This window comes from Condylostylus longicornis, unplaced genomic scaffold (genome assembly GCF_029603195.1).
Source record: "Condylostylus longicornis isolate FDR11 unplaced genomic scaffold, ASM2960319v2 ptg000009l, whole genome shotgun sequence".
Classification (NCBI taxonomy): domain Eukaryota; kingdom Metazoa; phylum Arthropoda; class Insecta; order Diptera; family Dolichopodidae; genus Condylostylus; species Condylostylus longicornis.
The window spans coordinates 5590215-5602953 of record NW_026577978.1 but is presented as its reverse complement, the minus strand read 5'-3'; positions in this window follow the sequence as shown (position 1 = coordinate 5602953).

The following is a 12739-nucleotide window of genomic DNA, read 5'->3' as shown; positions in this document are numbered from 1 at the left end:
TTGTACATAATTTGTATAAATTTGGTTAGGCTAGCTTAATGAGTTTTTTAATTATCCCTGGAGCAGAGAATCGAGGGGATATATTTACCTATAATTCGACTTAAAATTTGACAGAGAGCAGGATGTTTATGACTCAGACATCTAATTTTTAGAGATACTGAAGGGATTAGTAAAATAAATTTTATAAATTATTCTGATATCCTTTTTTTTCATTTTCTAGCAAATTTCCAAAAGCAAATTGAAAAAAATTGAAAAAAAAAGTAAGAATACAATGAAGCATATGGAATAAATTTTGGCAGAATGTCAATAGCGCCATATTTCAGCTATGTAAAACTATAAAATGTTCTAAATAATTCAGATTTAAATTAATTTTCAAAAATTCTAATTAGCAAATTATTATTGAATTAATTGAAATTTGAAAATAATTTACGATATTGAGAGCGAGCCTAAGGGCAATTAAAGTTTTTCTTTGAATAATTTCAATATTTTAAAAAAATTATGCTTGTTCTACTTATTATGACTTTACTGTATATTTTTAAAAAAAAATCCCTTTTAAGTTCTTACTCTATTTGTTTTGTAAAATCGGTAAGATAAAACGATTTAAGTGAACAGGAAAAAACAGAAACAAAATGACCTATTATTATTATTTTGTATACAATGTCCTTGCCCATATCTTCTTATTTTCTCATACATACAAATATATCATCGATTTTATAATAATGTATAATATAGACGTATCTTGGTATATTGGTAGATATTGAGATTTAGATAAGCATAATCAAAATATAGTTAAGGGTATTATTTTAAATAGATGTAGATATTTCCATAACTATATACATAACGTTTTACATTTAAAACTATTATACAAAATGTACAGTACAACTTTAGTGTGTAAATATAAGAATAATATTGAGCTCATATCAATATTGGTTTTGTGCCAGAAAAATATTACATTATATAGATTTTTATTGTATATTACTACAAGCAGTCAGTTTTTTTCTAAGTGTCCTATAATGAAAATAAATATTTTTAATTTATGACAGATTCATTTTAGTAGTATTCAACAGAATAAACTTATATTGTATATCTACATTGTAAAGTATCATTAAAATTGCCTAAGAAATTCATAAAAATTGAAAATATGCTTACCTATACCGATATGTATTGTGAAAACTTTTGGAGTTTGTAAGTTTGTTGTTCGTTGTACCAATTACTGCGCAAGTATAAACAATTTTGCTTTTTTAAAATTTTATGGTGATAATATAAGAAGCTAAAGATTATTTCAACTAACAATCTCAACTGATTAAAATTATGCATTTTTTATCAATATTAAAGAGTTCAATATATTCCAAAGAATGTAACAGCCTTAACGTTAGCCTTAATATTTCATTAACCTCTTGATGCATAACAATTCCAGCTACGTCAATCTGCAAAAGGCAGTAGTTGAAATGAGCTGTAACGCTCATTTATTTCGATAGATGGCTCAATATTTTCATGTGTAAGAAAATTATTCTACAAAATAATGTTCCAATTAGAAACCACAATCTAGTTAATATTTTCAGTTACTCTTGAACAATATTTTAATGACATTGAAAAATAATTTTAATTGCTGTTATTCGGTTTGAACTACATTAAAAAGTACTTTGAATTGAGGAAATTTTTTTAAGTAATCACTTTTCTTTCCAAGTGAATTCTTTCCAAAATCGTGGAACCAACAAAATATTTTTTTCGCCCTTAGCAATACTTGAACTTTTTCTTCTTTTTAGTTTTTTATTTTTATAAAATTGTCAAACCTGTTGTTAATGAATTTGAATTACCACCGGAAGCGATTGTCTACCTTTGTAAACATTTTCTTAAAAAAAGAAATGTTTCTATTTTTTCTTTTACATTACGTGAGACAAACATTGTTGTAGAAAAAAATGGAACATGCAATACACAAAGTGTCAATTTGTGTTTTTTAGTAAATAAATGTGAATATTCTCTAGAGAGAGAGAGAGAGATCGCAAAGTAAAAAAAAAATAAAAAAAATAAACCTTTTTAGCTAAAAAACTTTTTTAATTAAAATCTAGGTAAAATATTTGTTGAAGAAAAACTCTTTAAAATATTGAGTTACTTAAGTAATAAAATAAGAATTATGAGAAAATTTCACTGAGAGTTATGAGAAAGTGAAGAATATTATTGAGAAATTTATGAAAAACAAGGGAGGCTGGCGAGCAAATAAATTTTTTATCAGTTAATTTTTTAGCAAAATTTAATAACTCTCCCATGTACCGGATATTTACTAATACAAAAATATGATTTTTCATTGAAAAAGTTAACAATTTCCATACTGTAAAATAATATATTATAATCCTGTTGTAAGGTATCCGATAAAGGATTATAAGATTTAATTTGCTTCTGACTGCATCGTATTCTTAATTACAAATTTTTGTGCCTTGTTCTTAATTCTGTTTTTGTGTTTTCATTAAAAAAGCAGTTTTCTAGAAGCGATTACTTTTATACAGGGTGTTTCAGCAAAAATTTAGAAGTCATATAGATACAATCGGGTAGACGGTTAAAATTCTTGTTCAGAACATTGTGTCAAATCGGAAAAATTTCGATGCTACAGGAATTTTTTTAAAAATTTGTCAAAACTAGAGATAGACAAACACCAAGTTTGTATTGCATTTAACGAAATGAATTTACAATTGTACGATTGTACGATTAATAATTAATTATCCAGATCCTCTGTTTTCAATTTAAAGCTACAAATTAAAGTTGTTTGAAAGAAGTTCGTAAAATTACATTCAAACATAACAATGAGATTTTCAATATTGTATTCGTAATATTTAAATTTTTTTTTTGCAATATTTTTTGAAATTTCTAAATAAATTTTTATAAAATTTCATACAAATTTTAATTATTAATCTATTTTCTTAAATTAATTTCAAATAAAGGGAATATTTTTTTTTTTTGTAAGTATATTTCAATAATTTGTACAATAATAAAAAAAATTTTCTACGAATTAGCTATAAAATAATTAATTATTAATTTTGCTTTTTGAATTTTGAATTTATGCATTTCTGAATTCTCGAATTTCTCTATAAAATAATATATATAGAAAGTTTTTTAATACAAAAATAATATTGAATATTCCTTTATAATGAAAATAATAATAGAAATATCTACGCAAGGCTGCATTATAATAATATTTTTAGAATATTTATTTTTAAAATAAATAATTATTGTAATTAAAAAAGGCTATCTCCGATAAAAACAATATTTTTTTATTAATATCCCATTAATAAATTTTCATGTACAAATAATATAACATGGTACGTACGCACGTTAAAAAATTTTTGTGACAATACCGTAAAAAAATATTCTACGTTTCCCATACAAGAATATGGTTGTTTTTAACCTATTAAAAATTTATGAAAATAATTTTAATTATTTTTGCGTTTAGAATTGAAAATGACAAAAAATTTATAGTTTTATTTAAATGATAATTAATTATCCTTTTTATTTTGTTTTTATTTTATTTTGTAAATATTGAATTTTTATGAATATAATGAACATAATGTATTTTAATAGGTTTCATTATTATAAAATAAAAATTCTTTCATTCAAAAACATTAATAATAATATGATGAAAGGCTTTGTATTATAAAAACAAAAACAAAAAAAATTAATGAAAAAATAACAAGGATGAAAAATTTTAATTTTTTTTTTGAAGAATTATTTTGAAAATAATAAAGCATAGCTATGACACAAAAGGATAATTATTTTAATACTCAATTGTGCATAAACAAAAATTAAACTTTTTTTTTTTAGTATAAAATATAAAAATATTTTGAAATTCTGTGTATTTTTTCAATTAAAATCTATTGGTAATTGGAAAAGTATAAAGGACATCCTTTATAAAATATAAAAATTATTATAGTAACCATAAATAATAGTGCCATTAAATTTTGTATTGAGATAGCGTTATTCAATTACCCTTTCTATAATAATTTATTATACAAGAGATTGAAGTCTTCTGGGCATTTTTATAGAAATTTTTATAGAAATAATAGAAAATGTATAGTTGTTACTTTTTTGAATTTTGGTAATAATTATATTTTGTGAAATATAATCTCTGGTTTTATTGATTCCTTTAAATTTGAACCATATTTGGTCTTTGATTTTGTGCAACATATAATATTACTCATATAAGTGTTTATTGTGCCTGAAATATTCATAGATACATATATGTATAATGTATGTAAATACAAAGAATATAAAAAAAATTACAAATTATCACAAAATTTTTTTTTTAAATTAAAATTATAAAAATTGTCAATTGTAAAATTGTAATTATATTTAAAAAAAAAACTAAATTTTAAATTCGCGATACTTTTGCACATTATGCAGTGTGGTTCGTCTAAGGTGTCAAATAATTTTAGGTATTATTCTTTGATCGATTCCCAGCAAAAATTTGTATGAGAAAAATATGGATTACTGGCAAAATGAGAGATAGACGAAAATGTTATATGGGATAAATTTTAAACCTCATTGTAGCGCAGTGAAAAAACTAAAAAAAAATAATAACAAAAGTTTTCGAGAAATTTCGAGTTTTGTAAAAAAAAAAATTAAACCCAAATTAAAAATTCTGACTTTGAAGAGCTGAATCTCGAAAATTATGGCTTAGTTGATCTAATATCCATAACTTTCGAAATTTATTATTTGTTAATTTCCTGTAAAGCAAGCCCCCGAAGCTATAACCGGTTATTTATATCCAGAACGAGTATATCTGCTTTTTGGAAATCGATCAAAGAATCATCTTTGGTAATTTTTATCAGTTTATGTGAAACACCCTGGCCCTCAATTTTATAATTCTCAAACAAATGATATTGGAATTTCATTTTTTACAATTATATTTTCTTTGTAATTTCAAATTATAATTTCCAAAAATTAATTATTAATATTGTTATAATTGTTAATTATTGTTAATTTAATCCTTTATTTTTTCCACAATATTTAATTAAAAATCAGAATTCCCATGTATTTAAAAGCAGGCTAATTTATTCGGTATGAAATTATTTTGAAATTTAATTATCAATAATATGACAAGAACATCATTTTATTCTGAAAATTTTTCTCGCTTGTCTCTTATGATTGAAGCTTAGCCGTACTCAAATAGAATTCGATGAATACTATACAGTACTATAATTTGATTATTGTCTAAGTCAAGTCTAATTAGATAATACACAAGGTGTTCTCCCATATTCAGTAGTTCAATGTGTATACTTATTATCTGGCAAAGTCTCTAAATCAAAACGCCTTTATTGAGTCCTTAATTTTCTTTCAAACTTTACTCATCAGCATCATTTTACTCATATTCATGGAAATCAATAAAAACATTAACAATATTAAACTTAATTTTTGTATATAGAAAATATTTTCCGATTTACCATATGTATATCATACCATACATGTAATTCTTAACATCCTTTAAGAAAAAAAAATATTATCATCACCTTAAACTTACTTTAACTTTAACTTAATTTTGTACATTCTATACGTTTATTTTACCAATCCCTTATACTCAATATCATTCACTAAAAGTACAAAAGATGTTTAACTTAATGTAAGAAAACTTAACTTAACTTAACTGGAGACAAAAAAAAAAAAAAAAATAAACATACTAAGCAAAATTTTTAAAAACTTTCCCTGCATCTAAATTTTCCTTACAAAATAGCTAAGTGACTAAAATATTATACTAAATTATAAACATGAATAGCAATATGATAAGGACCAAAAATATAACAGAAAAAAAAAACTATATAACACTATAAAAACTCATTTTTCAATTTTTCATATCATTTTCAGTCACCATCGTCGTCGTCCTTGCCATATCCTTTTCATTTGATATGCTTGTATTTTTATTTTTTCTTCAATGTTGTCGAATATTTTTCAAAAAAAAAAATTTTTTGTTTAAGTTTTGAAATATTGACTATAGCTATCACACATCCAATACTTATGGGATGAAAATATGAATATATTATAATAGCAAAAATAAAAGGCGAGTAAAGAAGGAAGAAAATTTTCTCCAATTTTGAATATTTTCAAAAAAAATATTGAAAATTATTATACCAATATACTAAATAATTGCAATGGAACTCTGAAAGAGTTGCTGAGGGATCAAATTATTTTTCAAGAATATTAAAGTATAAAGAAAATAATATTTTTAGTATTGATTGATATTGAATAAAAAATTATTGTACTTGTATTTCCGATGGAAATTTTTAAAATAAAATTCAGATAACAATAATGAGAACTCAATCAGTTAATTTTAATCCTTGAAAAACAGACACTTAATTATCTCATTTTAGAAATTCTAATTTATATCGTAAATATTTTTGACATAAGTACCCGAAATTTTTAATTGAAATTATGTGATACTTGAAATATTTTCAAAAAAATTTTTTTTTTTTTGATATTTTTCAAAACTACAACATAAATCAATTACAGTGAACAATATTTAATATAAAAAATACACACCTATATTATTTTAATTGATAGACGAAAGGGAATAAAATTTTTCTAATAATTTTTTAATATTTTCGTAAAATAAAAAGTAAAATAGAAACTAACAACAAAAATATAAACTCAAGTACCTTCCCTAATACATTATTTATGTATTTGAATTTTCACGCTCTAAAAAACTATTTCAATAAAAACATATAGAGGAAAAAATTTAAATACAAAGGGTTTGGATGGAAGGTACTAACAAAAAAAAAAAATTTTTTTTAAAAAAATTTTTCGCTTCTATTAAATTTTTTATTTTATTTTGAGGATTTTTGTTTACAGTTCTTTATTTATATAATAATTTTCAAAGCTCAAGTACCAATTCTAATTTGAAAAGCCCTTAAGTCACCTATATACAATTCGTGTTGTTTCTCATATTTTTGTATATTATATGAACAATATATTATATAAATAGTTTATATTATTGAAAATTCACACTTATATCAAAAACACTCTTGATTATTATTATACAAAATATTATGAAAATTTTTTTTTCAAGTGTTCAAACAGAGTAGTTTTAAATTATGACAACATTCTTCTATATTATTATGGTGTATAACAGTTTTTTTTTTTAGAAAACTAAAAATAACATCATGTAAAATAAATATGAATTAAGAAAAAAAGGGAAAAAATGGAATTAATTTTTGAAAATGACGCAGGAAATTGAATAAAATTATGATGGAAATTTAATATTTTTTTCATTCTAATATTTTGTAAATAATAATAATGAACTAGATTTTTAGATTTAAAACAATTTAATTTTAAATAATTTCGTTAAAAGGAAAATATTCTTTATTGTTTTGAATTTTTGCTCAGAAATATTTTAAAATTATTTCTATTTGCATACAGTGAGTATAACACATTAATCTTACTATAATGTATAACACAACTTGAACTTATTTTTATAAAAGTAGAATATAAGTTATTTACCCTATTCTTCTAATACGATTACAAGCAGGTTGTCGTGATATAAATTTAACACCTACTCGCTATATTGGTAGATTCCATTCCAATGTATCAGACTATAAGTGTTATTACAATTTGGTAGTGAAAGTTAGACATTTTGATTTTATTTAAAAATACAGAGTAGTAATACAATACCGTGACTTATTAAGATTTAATCATGCACCTCAATGGAGTTTAGGATCTTGTTATGAGTAAATGTTTTTATGTTTAAATCTTGTTATTATTAATTTTTATTATAAACGTAAGGTATTCAATACAATACTAAATATATAATATTCATTTATGAATTTACATGCTCATAATGAATTTATTTAAATAATTAACCTAAATATTTTAATGCTGTTTTTTATTTTTCCCAATATTTTTATTATACACATAGAAATTGTAATAACCTTCAAATACGTTATATTTCACGTATTTGCTGCAATAAAATAATAAGTACTTTTGCTTTCATTTTAAAACAAAAAAAAAAAAACATAAAATATATTCCTAATTTTTCTATAATTACAAATGAGAAAATTTAGGTCAAATACAGGAATAATTCATGTGAATTGTGAACTCTATATGCATTTTATGGAATATAGAACGTTGACATCATGAAACGGAAAAACTAATCCTTTTTCATTATTACAATAGAATACTTTTTATTTTTCTAACAGAAGCTAATTGTAATTATTATAATTTAGATAATAGATAAATAATTTTTTCTTTTGAGCTTTGTGTAGAATTATATTACTCGGGTTCATGTCCTTGAAATCCGTATTATATTTTTCAATTTTATTGAACTTTATTTTACAAATTTTTGAAGCGTAAAATATGAGGTAATTTTTTATTTTCTAAATAAATTTTTATTTATAACAAATTTTAATTAAAAATTCTGGTATTATTATTTTTTATTTACATTATGATTATTAGGCCTTTACCATTATGTTTTTCAGAGTTTCAATTTCCTGATCTATCTTCTGCCACATTGCCTCTTGTTTTCCTCCAACACATACTACAAAAAACCAGTCATTTTAAACTTTTAAACTCAGTATTATTGTATAGAAAACGTAAGTAACTCAATATTGTTTACACAAAACGTAAAAAAAAATCAAAATTGTTTACGTAAAACGTAAACAACTCAATTTTTTATTCACAAACACAAAAATTTCAATATCTTTCATTTAAAATTAAAAAAAACTTAACATTTTTATATGAAACCTAAATAACCAAATATTGTTTACATAAAATGTAAACAACTCATTGTTCTTACATAAAATGTAAAAAAAACTCAATTTTTTCATTGAAAACGGTAAAAATTTCAATATGTTTCAATTTAGAATTAAAAAACTTTAATTTTTATATAAAATGTAAACAACCTAAAATTTTTTACGCAAAAGGTAAAGAACTCATTATTCTTACATAAAACGTAAAAAAACTCAATTTTTTCATTAAAAACGGAAAAAATTTCAATATTTTCCATTTTGAATTAAAAAACTTAAAGTTTTTATTTAAAATGTAAGTAACCTAATATTGTTTACAAAAAAGGTAAACAACTCATTATTCTTACATAAAACGTAAAAAAACCGAATTTTTCCATTAAAAACGGTAAAAATTTCAATATTTTCCTTTTAGAATTAAAAAATTTAATATTTTTATATAAAACGTAAATAATCTAATATTGTTTACACAAAACGTAAACAATCCAATAATCTTTTCACAAAACGTAAAAAACTCAGCATTTTTATTATTTTGTGTAAAATCTTATAATTTTTATTAAAATTTAAAATATTCCATTCATAAAACGTAAACAATTCAATATTTTAAAATATAAGAACAAACCATAAAAATGATTATCCCCGGACCATAATTTTAATAAAACAATATTATTAAATTAATATTAATCAATAAATCTGTTGTGGTACATCATCAGCATTCTAATTTCAAAAGAAACGTTTTGCTATTTGTGAATTTTCTTATTTAATCTCTCCACTTTTTCTGATCATATTATGTACGTATGCATATTTTATGAAATAATATGCTAGAAGCATGAATTTGTAAATGAAAATAATTATTATAAACACTGCATAATAATTTTTTGAAGTGTTTGTAATTATTTTTAACCTTATACTCTATATACCTATAATCTTATACATATTATACATGATTTAATAATATAATTTAATAACTAAGTATGTATACAAGCTTATTATAATATTCAAACAAAACAAAATCATTCTCGTATATGTACACAGATTTTTCTACCTATGTATATACGCAAAGGAATCAATTTCACGTTGCCTTTTCATTCTAAATCATTTATTCTATATGTATAGCTAGTAATAGGAACTATGTACTTACTAGTATACTAGATTTATTTTAAATTAAAAATAATATTAAAAGCATTCAACAATTATTACTATTATCATAAAAGGCATAAGATCATCATATTCAGGAAACAACTATGTGTATGTGATGTGTTTAATTGTGATAATATATATTATTGTAAACGTTTACTTGTAACATATGTACATAGTATTACAGAGGAAGATTAAGTAATTTTAATAAAGGAACGATTATAATTGTAGTTGGAAGTCAAATAATAATATTACGTAAATGATGTATTGACAAAATAATCATGTTTAAATTTTATATGCATGTACGTACAATGGATTCCTTAAATAAATTTTAAGATTTGAAAAATTATTTCAAATTTATTGTTTTAAGTAATGCGTTCCTGCATAATTATAAAATTATAATACATATAGCAAGGTATACATTTGTTCTCGCAGGATAACCAGACGAATAACCAAAAGTATGAATAATAATTATGTTAGGACTATGTAAATGGATCGGTTGGTAAACTGATCTGCTATCAACTCATTGTCTATTTAATTATGAATCGTTAAACTGTTCCCCTCGTAAATTGAACGCTATTAAATTGATTCTAAGTGATTAGATTGGAATTAGAGTGAATTTGGGATCAGTTGATGAATTTAGTTTAACCCACACATTCTAATACAAACAATCTATATAGAAGTTAACCAGCATGGATTTACAGTACCAATAATTTCTTAAACTTCATTTATATATTGATATATGTATATGTAAGCGTAAATATGTGTTTCTTCACAATCACAATCTTTTATACAGCAATGTTATTTTGCTTCTTAAATAAACGTATATATTTACATATTATATATATAAATAATGTATATAGCAATTAATAAACTTTAATAATACATTATAATTGTTGACTTTATTCAATCATAGTGAAATTTTATAGTGACATCTGTATATAGTATAATGATTCAATTAACTGAGTAAAGTTTATTTAACACTTAAAAGCAATATACTCTTTTGAACAAATTATTATACACGTAAATGAATGTATATATATATATTTATGTATATACATATATTCTGAATTGCTATATTATTTTCATCAACATCATCATCATCAATATCATTAACATCATCATCATCATCATCATTATACTATTATCATTCAAAGAATATTCTTCTATAGCTATTAAAACTGCGATATCATCTGTTGTAAACTGTGCACCTCTTGTAAAATTGCTTTATATTATAATATTATTTTAGCTATACATATATATAAAAAAAATAAGAACATTAAGTGCATATCTAGCTATAATATTATAACATTAAGTATAAAAATCTAAAGGTACTTATATAAAACGTGCAAGAGACTATATTTTAACCAAAAAGGAATTTTTTTTCATTCATTAGGGAATTTTTTTTTTTGTTGACATATACGTGCACACATAATATATTTTTATACCGATTTATATATATATATGTATATGTATTATGTATCTAAAAATATATTTTTATTTTTATAATATTTTATATAGGTATACGATATATTACTAACCTAGAAAATTTATATACTCGTGTACCGCGTTTAACATCGTAATGTAACACGTAAACAAGCTTTGTTTTATTACAAGAAAAATAAGAAAAAAAAAACAAAAACCAAAACAAAAACGCGAATCTCAAATAAACGCGGTAATGAAAAATTGCGCTATATACCAAAAGCATATAACAAAAAAAAAAAAAAACAGAATGAAAAATCAAAAGGTAAACTCTTAACGGTAGATATTGTAAAGGTATAGGTATCTAAAATATTTTTAGTAAGTACGAAGCAAAAAAGCAATTACCTTAAATGGCAGTAAGTAAATATTTTATTGATTTTCCTCCGACTTTTTATGTTTTTTTTTTTTTTGTAATGTTTTTCTTGTTTCTGTTCCCTTATTTATTGTTGTTTTTGAATATTGAAGGTTACACCGTTAATTTGAGTTTTGTTTTTTGATTTTTTCTCTTTTGAATAAATACGCTTTAAAAAAATCGAGTACCTTAATATTATACTCGTATATACCTTATGATAACTTTGACTTGTAACGCAAAAAGTATAACAAAATGGAAAAAAACAAAAATTAAAAGAACACTGAATTTGATTGAATGTGAAAACTTTTGTCACAAAAGTTTTATTTCAAAACAAAGAGAAAAACAAAAACAAAATTTAAAGGAGGATTCAAAAACACAAAAACTTCAAGTCTTCGATTTTTTCCCGATCTATGACAAATTACTTGAATTGACAATTTGAGTATTTACCAATCATAATAAAGGATCTCTTAATGGTTGGTATTGAAAATACTTGCTTTTCGTTAACAGAATGAAAATTTCACTATAAATTTCTTTAAAAAAAATTTTAAAATTTTATAGTAATTGGGCACAAGAAGTTTAAGACAGTCAAATTGATGCAGACTATATAAATTATTATTCCAAGTATGAAAATTTTTCATTTTCTAGAAATCTAATTTATCTTAAAAATTTTTTGATTTTCGCGATTCAATACTCCCTATATACTTGTTAAATAAATTTTTTTAAAAGTTCCGGTTGGAAAAATTTTTATAATAATTGCTTCTAATCCTATAATATTAAAAATAAATAGTATTTATAAAAGAAAATTCTTTGATATATCCATTTTAATATATATTGCCCCTAAAAGTATGCAATTTTTTTTTTTAACAATAATATGGCTATTTTAATTTTAATATTAGTTATTTAACTTTTTTTTATTCTAAAGTAAGTAAGTATAAAAAAACATCGTATTTCAACCAAGTAATGCAAGATGGTAAACTGTGAACTCCAAATATGTGATCATACATATAAGGCAAAATTGAAGGCAAACAAGGCGACGTTAGAAAGCAAATGT